Source organism: Stegostoma tigrinum, chromosome 1 (assembly GCF_030684315.1).
Source record: "Stegostoma tigrinum isolate sSteTig4 chromosome 1, sSteTig4.hap1, whole genome shotgun sequence".
Lineage (NCBI taxonomy): Eukaryota > Metazoa > Chordata > Chondrichthyes > Orectolobiformes > Stegostomatidae > Stegostoma > Stegostoma tigrinum.
This window is the reverse complement of record NC_081354.1, coordinates 12,481,304-12,495,162: the sequence shown is the minus strand read 5'-3', so window position 1 is coordinate 12,495,162 and position 13,859 is coordinate 12,481,304. Positions and strand designations below refer to the sequence as shown.

The following is a 13,859-nucleotide window of genomic DNA, read 5'->3' as shown; positions in this document are numbered from 1 at the left end:
ACTTTCCACATCAAGCAGATGTTCACCTGCACATCTGCCAATGTGGTATACTGCATCCGCTGTACCTATTGTGGCTTCCTCTACATCGGGGAAACCAAGCGGAGGCTTGGGAACTGCTTTGCAGAACACCTCCGCTCGGTTCGCAATAAACAACTGCGCCTCCCAGTCGCGAACCATTTCAATTCCCCTTCCCATTCCTTAGATGACATGTCTATCCTGGGCCTCCTGCAGTGCCACAACGATGCCACCCGAAGGTTGCAGGAACAGCAACTCATATTCCGCTAGAGAACCCTGCAGCCCAGTGGTATCAATGTGGACTTCACATGCTTCAAAATCTCCCCTCCCCCCACCGCATTCCAAAACCAGCCCAGCTCGTCCCCACCTCCCTAACCTGTTCTTCCTCTCACTTATCCCCTCTTCCCACCTCAAGCCGCACCTCCATTTCCTACCTACTGACCTCATCCCGCCCCCTTGACCTGTCCATCCTCCCTGGACTGATCTATCCCCTCCCTACCTCCCCACCTATACTCACCTTGACAGGCTCCATCCCCACCCCTTTAACTTGTCTATCTCCTCTCCACCTATCTTCTCCTCTATCCATCTTTGGTCCACCTCTCCCTCTCTCCCTATTTATTTCAGAGCCCTCTCCCCAACCCCCTTTTCTGATGAGGGTCTAGGCCCGAAAAGTCAGCTTTTGTGCTCCTGAGATGCTGCTTGGCCTGCTGTGTTCATCCAGCTCCACACTTTGTTATCTTGGATTCTCCAGCATCTGCAGTTCCCACTATCTCTGAAAGTATTTATCAACTTGTTATCTAGGTACGATCTCAAGAATTGACAGGCTTGCCAATGAAATGCAACCACTGGCTTCTCACTGATGATTAAATCGTGATTTCAATTTGGTTTTCTAAAAATTTAACGTATTCTCGGCAAAATCATTGCTATTTTTAATGACTTTAAAAATTTCCATTAATGATTAAAGTAATGCTTAAAAACAAAAATACATACCTTGGGAAAAGTGTTTTGTTTTTACATCGTGATGGGACCAGGTTTTTGTTTTGGTAAAGTGGTTGTTAGTCTGTAAGATATAAAGGTTGAGAACCAGTGACTGAAGATGTACACGGTTCTGGTCTCACTGCTGATTTCAAATAAAGATTTCAGGCACCAGGTGGCATTGTGCACACTAGAAAGCATTTTCCTTTTTCATCAGTTTGAAACCGAAGAGCAAACCTGCAAGTAAATGTTACTAGAACAGCAGACAAGCATTGGACACTCCTGTTTTAGTGTGGTGTGTCTCATTTATTGGCTGCTGGTCACATACAGTTAACTGAGAATCCAGATGTGGTTCATTGCAATTCCGATGAAAAATGAGTAGTCTGCATTGTTGTTAGACTTGCAATAAAATGGATTGTGTGGGCACTTTGTGAGTGCTTTCCTTCCTTTGTTAATGATGTCATTAACTGTCATTAAGTAAATACACTCACACACACAAAATACATTTATTTGTGTAGTGTGAGTGTGCAAAGACTTTCTCACTAGAATAAGTGCATGTGACTACAGCAGAATATGTTTTAACCTAACCCATCTTGAATAAATCGACTGAAGCCTGGAGTAATGATAGCATCAATCTGTATTTATGTAGCACCTTTTAAGAACAGCAAACCTACATGTTTCACAAGAGCGTAATCAGAGTGGGATTGATGCTAAGCCAAAGACACAGAAACTACAACAATTGGTTTGAAGCCTGGCTAAGAGTGAGATTTTATGAAGATCTTTGTGGTGAGATGATGAAGTTTATGAAGGGAATTCTGGAGCCAAGATAGCTGAAGGCGTGGTCATTAATATTAAGGTGAATGACTGGGTAGTGCAGAAGAGGTGGGACAAATGCAGAGGTTAGACTTAAATCATTATGTCATTGTTATAATGTCTTCAGCATATTTAAGGCATCTGCTGTAGTTAAATCTTATCCCTTAATATCCAGTAATTGTTTTAATTGTTGCTCTGCAATTTGTAAAGGTATAATCACTAGGGAACCACACTCCAATATGTACAGGTTAGGTACATTGGCCATGCTAAATTGCCCCATAGTGTTCAGGGCTGTGCAGGCTTGTGGGTTAACTATAGTAGATACAAGGTCACAGAGATAGGGTAGGGGGGAGTGTGTATGATTGGGATGTTGTTCAGAGGATCGGCGTGGACTCAGTGGGCCAGATGACCTGCTTTCACACTGAAGGGATTCTATGATTCTATAAGGTACTGTCTCACTAGACAGAGATGACAGGTGGTGAATTTAACCCTGAGGGTTACCATGACTCAGGTGAGGAGCGTGGTTGAGAAGGTGGGGCCTTCATGATAACCTCAGAGTAACAGGATCTGATCATTAACACTTCCTTATCTTCCTACATTGTGCATCACCTTGGGAGGCTGCATGGTAGATATAAGGATCAGCTTTTACAGCAGAAACGTCTAAGTGTTTCACATACTGGGGACAATGTGAAATGAACAGGTTTGATGAACGCTGACTGAACATTAGCCAAGGAAGGGGTTCAGGGATTAAAGTCAAGCTTCTCAGAAAACCCTTCCCTTTGGTGCAACCCAGCTAAAAAAAATCTACTCAGCAAGTGGCAGGTATCTAACAGAAGGAATTCTACATTGTCACTGGCTGGCTGTATATGGGCTTGTAGATAATGGTTAGTGTCTTCTTCCACTGCCATTAAATCTTACATTTGGGAACTGTGTAAGGACGTGTGCAGAAATGAAATCCTTTACTAGCAGCTGATGAACTGATACAATCATAGGATCTGACAGCTCAGAAGGAGACCATTTTGTCTGACAAGGTCGTGTTGGCTATTTGGAACTACTTTGGTCTCACTCCCTTTCGCCTAATTGCGCTACAATTGTTCATGTCCTTTTTAAAAGTACATATCCAATTCCCTTTTGGATCTGTTCAGTCTGCTCCTGTTACCCTCACTGAAGTACTTTGAGTAATATCTATTCTCAATGTAAAAATACCATCTTTCTCATCTCTCCTCTAGTTCTTTTACCAATTATTACCTTAGGTCAGTGAACTGTAGTCATGGAATCATCTGCCAGGGGAAATAGTTTCTCTGCATTTGGAGCCATAGATTTACACAGTACAGAAACAGAACCTTCGGTCCAATTTGGCAAGTCTGACCTAGTCCCATTTGCCAGCATTTGGTTCATATTCCTCTAAACCCTTCCTATTCTTATACCCATCCATATGCCTTTTAAATGTAATTATACCAGCTGCCACCACTTCCTCTGGCAGCTTATTCCTTACATGCACCACCCTCTGCGTGAAATAGTTACCTCCTCAGGTCCTTTTTAAATCTTTCCCTTCTCACCATGAACCTATTCCCCCTAGTTTTGGACTCCCACCACCCAGGAAAAAGACCTCCTCAAATCCAGTTAATTTTGAACCCCTCCCCTTAACTTCTCAGGGCAAGGAGAAATTATCCTGCTTCCTTTTGTGTCTGCACACAGCAGAGATCATTTGGCCCTGGTCATGTTGGCTTTCAATCCCCCAATTACAAATGGATAACATTGGTGCTGGAGGGAATGAGGCAGGATGAGAGGAAGACCGGGTAAGATCCACAATATTTTATAACCCGAATTCGATTTGGTTTTGTGCTGAGGTACGGTCAGGAGGGTGGGAGGGCAGAAAAAGCCACAAGCTTTGAGTGTTTGGATAACATATTCTGTCATTTTCAGACTCCATTGCTTCAGATATTCCACCCCTTGCATCTTTATAGCAATTGCAAGCCTATAGCTTTGCAACAGCATGGTAAAAACCACAGGAGCTTCTGTAATAGCCATAGAGTCATTCAGTCGTACAGTACAGAAACAGACCCTTCAGTCCAACTTGTCCATGCTGACCAAATTTCTAAATAAATCTAGTCCCATTTCCCAGCATTTGGTTGTTATCCTTCTAAACCCTTCCCTTCACATACCTATTCCGCTGCCTTTTAAATGTTGTAATTGTACCAGCTTCCACCACCTCCTCTGGCAGCTCATTCCTTACACGCACTACCCTCTGTGTAAAAAAGTCACCCCTTAGGTCTCTTTTAAATCTTTCCCCTCTCACCTTAAACCCATGTCACCTAGTTTTTGATTCCATTACCCTCGGGAAAAGACCTCAACTGTTCACCCTATCCATGCCCCTTTATAATTTTATAAGACCTCTATAAGATAACCCCTGTCGAGCAGTTTCTCGATAAATAGAGTACCATCTCTTTAAAAGAAAATTGGTGATTTTTTTTTACAATCATGTTTTGCTTCCACATTTGAGGCGTTCCTGTGAATGTAAGTCTGTTGCCTGTTGTGTTTTGAATGTGACAAGTGTTTTGAGCCAAGATACAGATGTGGAAAGTGCTGATTTGTTGACAGAAGCTGAGTGTGTTCCGGTATCAGCCCCTTTTAAGGAAAGGTGTGGTTTTGATGCTCCGTTCGGGCTAACAGTTAGTGAAACCACTGACAGTTCTTCAGCTGTTAAAGGGACAGACCCACTGGTATTTGCGCAGTCAAGGAATCTGTACAGTTTAGATTTGTACAGTATATGGTCAGTGGGTAATCTACTTATGTATTAGACAGGCATTGTAAAATATGGGGAAATCAGTAAAGAAAACAGCTAAATGGTGTACAATTTTTGGTGAGTGTTAACCTAGCATGAGTAGATGTAATTCTTTAATGTAAATTTTGAAATGTTCACATTTAAAATGTTCTTCTTTAGATTGAATGGCTACGCAGCTAATGTGAAGAATACAAAGAAAGCAGTTGAAGAAATACCTGGATAAAAAGAATTATAAATGAAGTGCAGAGACTGAGGGAGGAGAAAAAAAAGTGAAGAGGACTGTGAGTAACACAAACAAAGGGAGACTAAGACAGAAGGAGATGGGAAATGAGAGAAAATTAAAATTTACCATTAATTTGTAAGAGAAATGTGATTTGTTGGTAAATGATATCAAACCACTGCAGATGCTGGAACCCAGAAATAAAATCAAAGTGCACACTTTCTAGGAAGTTGTATTGGACTCAAAACATAAACTCTGTCTTCCTTTCCATAGGTGCCATTAGATGTTTCCCAGTTCTGTTTTTTATATTAAAAATGTTGTTGGTTTTGGTTGTAATTGCCTTTTGAGAACTGATATTAAAAACAGAGGCTGAGGTGGTGACTTGACAGCAGTCCTTGAAATAATGAAGAGGTTTGGTGGGGTAGACTATGAAGATGTTTCCATGTGTTTAGGCTAAAACCGGAGGTCATAAATACAAGATAGTAACTAATAAATTCGATAAGAAATTCAAGCAAAACCCTCTTTATCCAGAGAATGGCCTGAACAGGGAACTAATTCTCATAAGAAGGTGAGAGGTACAGATATATTTGTGGCGTAACTAGATAAACACATAATGGAGAAAGAGAAAAGAAAATTCTGTAGAATTCTTAACACAGAGTGCTGTCCAGGCTGGGTCATTCAGCGTATTCAAGATTGAGATTGAGGTTGGTAGATTTTTAATGAGTAAGGAAATCAAGGGCTACGGGCAAAAGCTAGGAAAGTAGAGTTGAGAATTATTAGAACAGCCATTATTTCAGAGTATGGCAGAGTGGACTCAATGGGGCTGAATGGTCTACTTCTGCTCCTATCTCTTATGATCTTATTAAATAGAACAGTATGTCAATAGTGTAAGATGAAGTTGTGTAGGAGGAGCAGGACCATCACATAATCCAGCTCAGTTTGGTCTTTTTCTGTCTGGGTGCTTTAAGTTCCATGCATTGAATCTCAGAATAGTCCATGAGAAAAAAATCATTCTGTTTTAATACTCAGGTTTAAATTAATGCATTCATTCAGAAGCTGTCACCATAGTTAGGGTGATACAGTTCTTCCTGGAGTTGGAGTCTATGTGAAATATTTTTTGTTTTATCTTCAGTTTCGATATATTGTTTGTAATTTTTCTCCAAGAATATGGACAGGGATTTGCAAATTGGATTACAAAAGTGGGTTCAAACATGTTTCCTGCAATTTTTCCTTGGATGTCGGGGTTACTTGTTTGGGTCAAATATCAGCACAAGGGGATGAAACACTCACCTGTGCTGCAGCTCGGATTGAGAACCAATTATTTAAAATGTTTCAAGCAGTTTTTGTGAGAGTCTTTTCCCTTCCAGCCTCAGTTCACCATTGACCCACAATGTCCGAATCTACCTCCTGCCTGAAACCTGAGGATTTACCTCATCAGAGGCTGTCTCACCCCCTCCTCTTTCCAAATATGCTTCTCAGTCAGGCATTGCATAATTTCCACAAGCCCATCAAAAGCTCAGACCATCCACGGATCCAAAGGGATTTTCTACAAACTTCCTTCCACATTCCCTGAGAGTAAATGTGTGCTTTTCCCCAGTTCAAACTCCTCAGAATCTCCCACCAAACAGAGATACCTCTATTGAGCATCATTTGGGAACATTTAAAAAAAAATCTTTCATGGGAAGTGGGTATCACTGGAAGTGGCATGCTGGGCCAGTTCAGGGTTCAATTAAGAACCACATCAGTGTGGGTTTGGAGTCATATGTGGGCTAGACCAGATAAAGAATGGTAGATTTCCTTTCCTGAAAGGCTTTACTGAGCTGCATGTTCTTTTTTAACAGCAATTGGCAGTGGTCACTGTTGTAGAGACTTGCTCTTATTCCAGATTTTTTCTTTTTGATTTATTAGTTAAATTTAAAGTTTACCAGTGACTAGAGTGGGGTTTGAACCTGTGTTCTTCAGAGCAATAGATTGGGCCTTTGGATTGCAAGACCAGCTACATTACAACTACATCACCATATCTCACAAGGATACAAGGATACTGTAGGAAATAAATTAATGGACTGTGGAGATGATGGAAAACAGGAAAGCTGGACACACACAAATTGTTTTGCATGGTACTTTTTGAAATCAGATTTTTTGAGGTGTGTCTTTTCATTAACACAAGATCACGTCATCAGAAATTATTACAATAAGTAGAATTTTAAAGGCATTGGTGGCATATTATAGTAATCAATAATTGCACACATGGTCACATTCTGCATTCCAATTAAAAAAAAGTCAGTTTTATCCAGACATACTGCAGTGATCCGGCTTTGAAACAGTTAAGGAAGTGCACCTGAATATATTAGAAGCTGCCTGAGTTGATGCTTTGTGCTTATGTGAAAGTTATAATTCTCTCAGCTTTGCTCTTGTCAGAATTCTGCTGGTAATAACAAAAGTACAATGGGGTTTATTTTTACCCACATTTAAACTGCTCTGTGCCCTGGTGACTTTCTTCCGATTCTCCACAATAGGTATTTATTCCAGCTGAGTGTTTCATTTATGGTAGCCAATGAGCCTGCAGCAGTGTAATTGGGTAGCAACAGCAATGTGTAACTCTCTGATTGACTGACTGGCTCTCGTTCAGGCAACGTTTTGTTCCATTTTTAATTGTTCCTTCCTTAAAAATTAATACCTTCTCTGCCTTTGCATTTCCAGATTTTTTTGTGCAATTCAATTAAATTCAATTTAGATTTTTAATCTGCCAACATTCAATGGATTGTTAGTCTAGACCTTCTAGTAAGAAGGGAAGATTTCTGACTGAAGGGATACATCTTGTCATCTAATCCCAAAAAACATGATTCTACAACTGCAATTTAACCTCTTAAAACCTAGATATGGCAGTTTAGGTGGATGCATTTCTTTTCTTATTGTGTTCAGATTCCTGACAATGGAAGACCAGCTATATGGTGTTTCTCTGCACTCCCACACATTATGTAGCAGGGTTGTCAATCCTCTAGGTAGTCAATTATATCATTCCTCCTCCTGGGAATGGTCAGGAATAAAAGTCATTGCAGTTTCTCTGGTGGTTACAGGTCTGCATTTCTGCTTTGTACTGTACGGAGCTTCATTTTCATCTTCTGGAACCCACTTCATGGTGGCTTTGCGAATTGACAATCCATCATCTCCAGTACAGTTGTGAGTCTTCATGTAAATAAGTTATTTTGAAGAATAGAAGTTGAAGAATAGAAAAACTCAGCAAAATCAGTGTGCAGAAAAAAATGAGAGCCAATATTACGGGATATATTTGACATTTTTAGCACCATTCTCTGAAGAACAATCATATCAACTCAAAACCTTTTTCAGAGATAGTACGAACTGCCGATGCTGGAGAATCTGAGATAACAAGGTGTAGAGCTAAACGAAAAGAAAAGAAGGGTCCAGACCCGAAACATCAGCCTTCCTCCTGCTCTGATGCTGCTTGGCCTGTTGTGTTCTTCCAGCTCTGCACCTTGCTATCTACATAGTACCGTTTGCTTTTGTCAATCTGTTGGTTTCTATTCACACTTTTTGTTTTGCATTTGGTTTGTGATAGGTTGCCGTGGTAATGGAGCTTTACAGTCATCCTGTAATTCTTTGTGGCAATCTGGTGATTGCAGGTGCTGGCTGTGACTTCAGTTGGTATTCATATGTGGGAATTCCTCTCTGTTATGTTCCACCGGGCTCCACAAAGTCTCACATGTTGCAGCTAAGTTGCCGGTCATTCAATCAGCTTGTAGTTGTTCAACTAGCTATTCAGAGACAATTGGGTCAGGGTAATTTAATGATTACAGTAGTGGCCCTGTAAATCTGAAAGGCCTAGACTAACAATTCACTGAATGTAAACTCAAATCTCTTTACAGATTGAAAATTGAATGCAGTTTTTAAAAAAATTGGAAATAAAATGCAAGTATTTTTACTCATTCACGGGATGAGGGCGTTGCTGGCTAGGCAGCATTTATTGCCCATCCCTAATTGCCCAGAGGGCAGTTAAGAGTCAACTACATTGCTATGGGCCTGGAGTCATATGTAGGCCAGACCAGGTAAGGATGGACCAAGCGGACAAGCGGAGGCTTGGGGACCGCTTTGCAGAACACCTCCGCTCGGTTCGCAATAAACAACTGCACCTCCCAGTCGCAAACCATTTTAACTCCCCCTCCCATTCTTTAGACGACATGTCCATCATGGGCCTCCTGCAGTGCCACAATGATGCCACCCGAAGGTTGCAGGAACAGCAACTCATATTCCGCTTGGGAACCCTGCAGCCCAATGGTATCAATGTGGATTTCACCAGCTTCAAAATCTCCCCTTCCCCCACCGCATCCCTAAACCTGTCCAGTTCGTCCCCCCCCCCCACTGCACCACACAACCAGCCCAGCTCTTCCCCTCCACCCACTGCATCCCAAAACCAGTCCAACCTGTCTCTGCCTCCCTAACCTGTTCTTCCTCTCACCCATCCCTTCCTCCCACCCCAAGCCGCACCTCCATCTCCTACCTACTATCCTCATCCCACCTCCTTGGCCTGTCCATCTTCCCTGGACTGACCTATCCCCTCCCTACCTTCCCACCTATACTCTCCTCTACACCTATCTTCTTTTCTCTCCATCTTCGGTCCGCCTCCCCTTCTCTCCCTATTTATTCCAGAACCCTCACCCCATCCCCCTCTCTGATGAAGGGTCTAGGCCTGAAACGTCAGCTTTTGTGCTCCTGAGATGCTGCTGGGCCTGCTGTGTACATCCAGCCTCACATTTTATTATCCAGGTAAGGATGGAAGTTTCCTTTGCTAAAGGAACCTAATGGGTTTTTCCAACAATTGGAAATGGATTCATGGCCACCCTTAGGCTCCTAATTCCAGATTCTCATTGAATTCAAATTCTACAATTGGCTTGTGGCTAGATTCAATCCAGACATTAGCTGGGTCTCTGGATTAACAGTCCGTTGATAATACCACTAGGCCATCGCCTCCCCCTAAGGTAGCAGTTAAGAATGACGTGTAGCTATCAGATAGTCATTCAAACCCAGTTTCACTCTGGAGAGATATCTATCTCTCACCCTTAACTATATGTGACTCCAGTGATATTCGCCAAGAGGAATCCTTCCTTAAATGTCATCTAACATTTTGCTGAGACTTTTGTATTCTTGCCTCATTGCCCTGCCATTGCTACACACCTGAACTACCTTTTCCAATTGTCTAGAGCCTGGACTGTAAGTTATTTTAAGAACATCAATCCTTTTCAAATTTTGGATTCACAAAGATAAAAGCCTAACCCCTAGAGATTTTTTTTACTCCATCATGAAATGTGGGCATCACTGTGTTGGCCAGCATGTATTGTCCGCCTCTAGGAACCTTTGAGAAGGTGTTGCTGAGCTACCATCATGAACCGCTGTAGTCTATGTGTTGCAGGTATACCTACAATGCCGTTAGGGGAGGAATTCCTAGATTTTGATCTCCGGTGACAGTGATAGAACGGCAATATAGTTCAAGTCAGGATGGTGAGTGGCTTGGAGGGGAAATTGCAGATGATGGTGTTCCCATGTATCAGCTGTCCTTGTCCTTCTAGATGGAAGTAGTCATGGGTTTGGAAGGTGCTACTTTATGATCTTTGGCAAATTTGTGTCATGCATCTTGCAGATAGTACACACTGCTGCTACTGAACATCGGTAGTGGAAGGAGTGGATGCGGCTCCAAACAAGCGGGCTGCTTTGTCCTGGATGGCGTCAAGCTTCTTGAGTGTTGTTCAAGCTGCACTCATCCAGGGAAGTAGGGCATATTCCAACACACTCCTGACTTATGCCTTGTAGATGGTGGACTGGCTTTGGTGAGTCAGGAGGTGAGTTACTCACCATAGTATTCCAAGCCTCTGACATGCTGTTGTTGCCAAGATATTTATGTGGCAGGTCTATCTGAGTTTCTGATCAGTGTAATTTTCAGAATGTTGATAGTGGGGGATTCACCATTGAATGCCAAGGGACAGTTGTTAAGTTGTTTCTTTTGGAAATGGTCACTGCCTGGCAATGTGTGGTGCAAATGTATTGTCAGCCCAAGTCTGGATATTTCCAGGCCTTGTAGCGTTTGAAATCGGACTGCTTCATTAACTGAGGACTCGCAAATGGTGCTGGACATTGTGCAGTCATCAGCAAGCATCCCCAGGGAAGGTTACTGATGAAGCAGCTGAAGGTGGTTGGGCCTAGGACACTACCCTGAGGAATTCCTGCAGAGCTGTCCAGGAACTGAGGTGACTGACTTGCAACAACGACGACCATCTTCCTACATGTCAGGCATGACTCCAACCAGTGGAGAGTTTGCCCCCAATATCCATTGATACCAGTTTTGTTCTGGCTCCTTTGTACTATATTTGGTCAAATTCAGCCTTGATGTTAAGTGCTGTCATTCTCACCTCACGTGTACAATTCAGTTTTTTTTAATCCATGTTTGAACCAAGGCTGTAATGAGGTCAGGAGCTGAGTGGCCCTGGCAGAACCCAAACTGGGCGTCACTGAGCAGGTTATTGCTGAGCAGATGCTGCTTGATAGCACTGTTGATGACACCTTCATCACTTTACTGATGATCGAGAGTAGGCTGATGGGGCAGTAATTGACCGGGTTGGATTTTTCTTGCTTTTTGTGAACAGAAGAAACCTGGGCAACTTTCCGTATTGTCAGGTAGATGCCCATATTGTAAGCGTTTGCGAAAAAAAAGAGGATCTATTCATGTCTCTAATACATACAGCAGCATTACCATTGCTCAGTACTCTGCCATCTACCTCCTAGAGTTTCCTACTGACCAGAAGCTAACTGGATCACCCAACATAGACACTTGCTACAAGAGCGGGTTAGAGCCTGGGAGTTTTGTGTCAGATAACTCACCGCCTGACTCCATATTGCCTGTCATTCATCTACAAGCCACATGTCACTAGTGCGATGGAATAATCTCAATTTGCCTGGATGAATGCAGCTCCAACAACACGTGAGAAGGTCAACACAATCCAGGACAAAATAGTCCTCTAGATCTTGACCTTCACCATTCCTCCCTATGTCACTGATTCACAGAGACAGCAGTGTGTGTATTGATTCGATTCACTGTAAAATCTTGGTAAGGCTCCTTTAAAGGCATCTTGCAAATTGAAAACATCTACCACCCAGAAGAACAAGGGGAATATGTGTGTGCAAACACCATGAACCTGCAAGTTCCTCTCCAAGCTCATCATCATCATCCTGACTTGGAACAATCACCCCCGTTCCTCTACTGTCACTGGGTCAGAAACCCGGAACTCCCTTCCTCATAGTGTGCTGGTGCAGCAGTTCAAGCTCGTTACTACCTACAAAAATGCATTTAGGGATAAACAATAAATGCTAGCCTTGTCGGTGATACCCATGTCATGAGACTTCGAGCAGCCAGTAGTGACGGTGATGGACAACTGAGCAGTTCTCCACCAGCAGGTGGCGATGGTGTGGGATGGCAGCTGAACCAATCAAACAGACTTGCTCAATAAGCGAGCTCTTTGGGGCAGAGAGACTTACTTGGAAAGGAGAATAAATGGTCAAAGGAATTCTTCAGCCCAATGTAACCACAAAGTTAGTCCATGAACTTATTGTGAAGGGTTTCCCTTCCTGTATGTAATAACGTGATGCCAGTGGAATAACGAATCTCTGCTTCATGATCTTTGGGCCTTCTGTAAGTTCAAATCTCATGTTATACTACCCATGAAAGAAGAGAAAAGAAAATTTTGATGTGCCCCATGGCTGGATATCATTTTGGTCATTGCACTTTCTCCTGAGTGCTGAGGTATCATGAGTGCGGCCCAAATCTTGACGCAATTCTCTAAACGTGCCAAAACTCAAATATCGAGGCCCCAGAATTCCAGGATGTCTGTTTCAACAGTGTAATAATCCCTCCAGTATCATGGGAGTGAGGGTGATATGTCTTGGGGAGTACAGGTAATGATTCCATGCCCCCTGGAAAACTGGAGCAGTGTATTATGATAATGGTGTAGAACTCAATGGAATGAACACAAGGCATGGAGTCACTCTTTATTTATGATAAAGGGGCAAAGTTGACCACCATTGCACATTTTCACACACCCCTATCTTAATGGAATCAATTGACATTTCACCCACCAACATTGAGCCATTATCTGTGTGTAAGCTGTGCCTGGCCAGTACACCGCTACAGTGCAGTGAAAGTGCTATACTGTTACAGGAATGGGATTATTTATTGGATGTTAGTTTAAGAGTTGCTTTAGAAAATTTTAATCCTAAATTTGAAGTTAATAGAGTGGATTCAAAATATTAATAAAGGTTATCAGTTAGTTTACTGAATTCATTTTTGGCAGTCATTGCTTTGGTAACTCACTTAAACACTCTGAAAGTAACTGGCTTTTCACAAATTCCCAATCACAGCTGTTGACAGCCTAATATCTCTACAGCACACTCCTCTAATAGAATTTTGTTTGTAAATAGAACTCACTGCATTTAGAGAAGGTACCTGGATCAAGTTTTTTGCATGAGTTGGGATTCTAAACAGTTTCTTTAGGTATTTGGAAAAGAAAATCACAGAAGGACAGGCACACTCCCCACCTTTTCCTCCACTTAAATTAAAATTTACATTACATATACGGATTAGATAGGCATCAGAACCTAAGCCAGTTTTTGGGCAATTGTATTATTGTAGTAACACAATGTGGAGCTGGAGGAATGCAGCAGGCCAGACAGCATCAGAGGAGCAAGGACAGCTGATGTTTTGGTCAGGACCCTTCTTCAGAAATGAGGGAGGGGAAGGGAGCTCTGAAATAAATGGGGGTGGGTCAGGCTGGGGAATGTACGTGGGATGGTGATAGGTGAGTGCAAGAGGTAGTGGTGGGGATTGGTTCGTGAGGTAGGAGGAATGGATAGGTGGGAGAGAAGATGGACAGGTTGAGTCAGGTCACGGAGGTAGGGATGAGAGAGAGGGTTGGTCATGGGATGAGGCTGGGAGTGGAGAGAGTTTGAAGTTAGTAAAGTCCACATTGAGACCCATTGGGTGGTAGGCTC

The 13,859-nt window shown here is 42.5% G+C and overlaps 1 protein-coding gene across 3 annotated transcripts in view; it reads left to right on the top strand.

The window, feature by feature from the left end:
- LOC125461035 (uncharacterized) overlaps positions 1-13,859 on the top strand; it is a 61,222-nt gene that overhangs the window by 22,357 nt on the left and 25,006 nt on the right. For 2 of the 3 annotated variants that reach the window (XM_048549471.2, XM_048549553.2), the window contains one exon: positions 4,748-4,869. The gene's annotated coding sequence lies outside the window, so the exon portion shown is untranslated. Of the gene's footprint in view, positions 1-4,489; positions 4,667-4,747; positions 4,870-13,859 lie in introns of those variants that run through there. The other variant, XM_048549383.1, reaches the window with a different exon arrangement.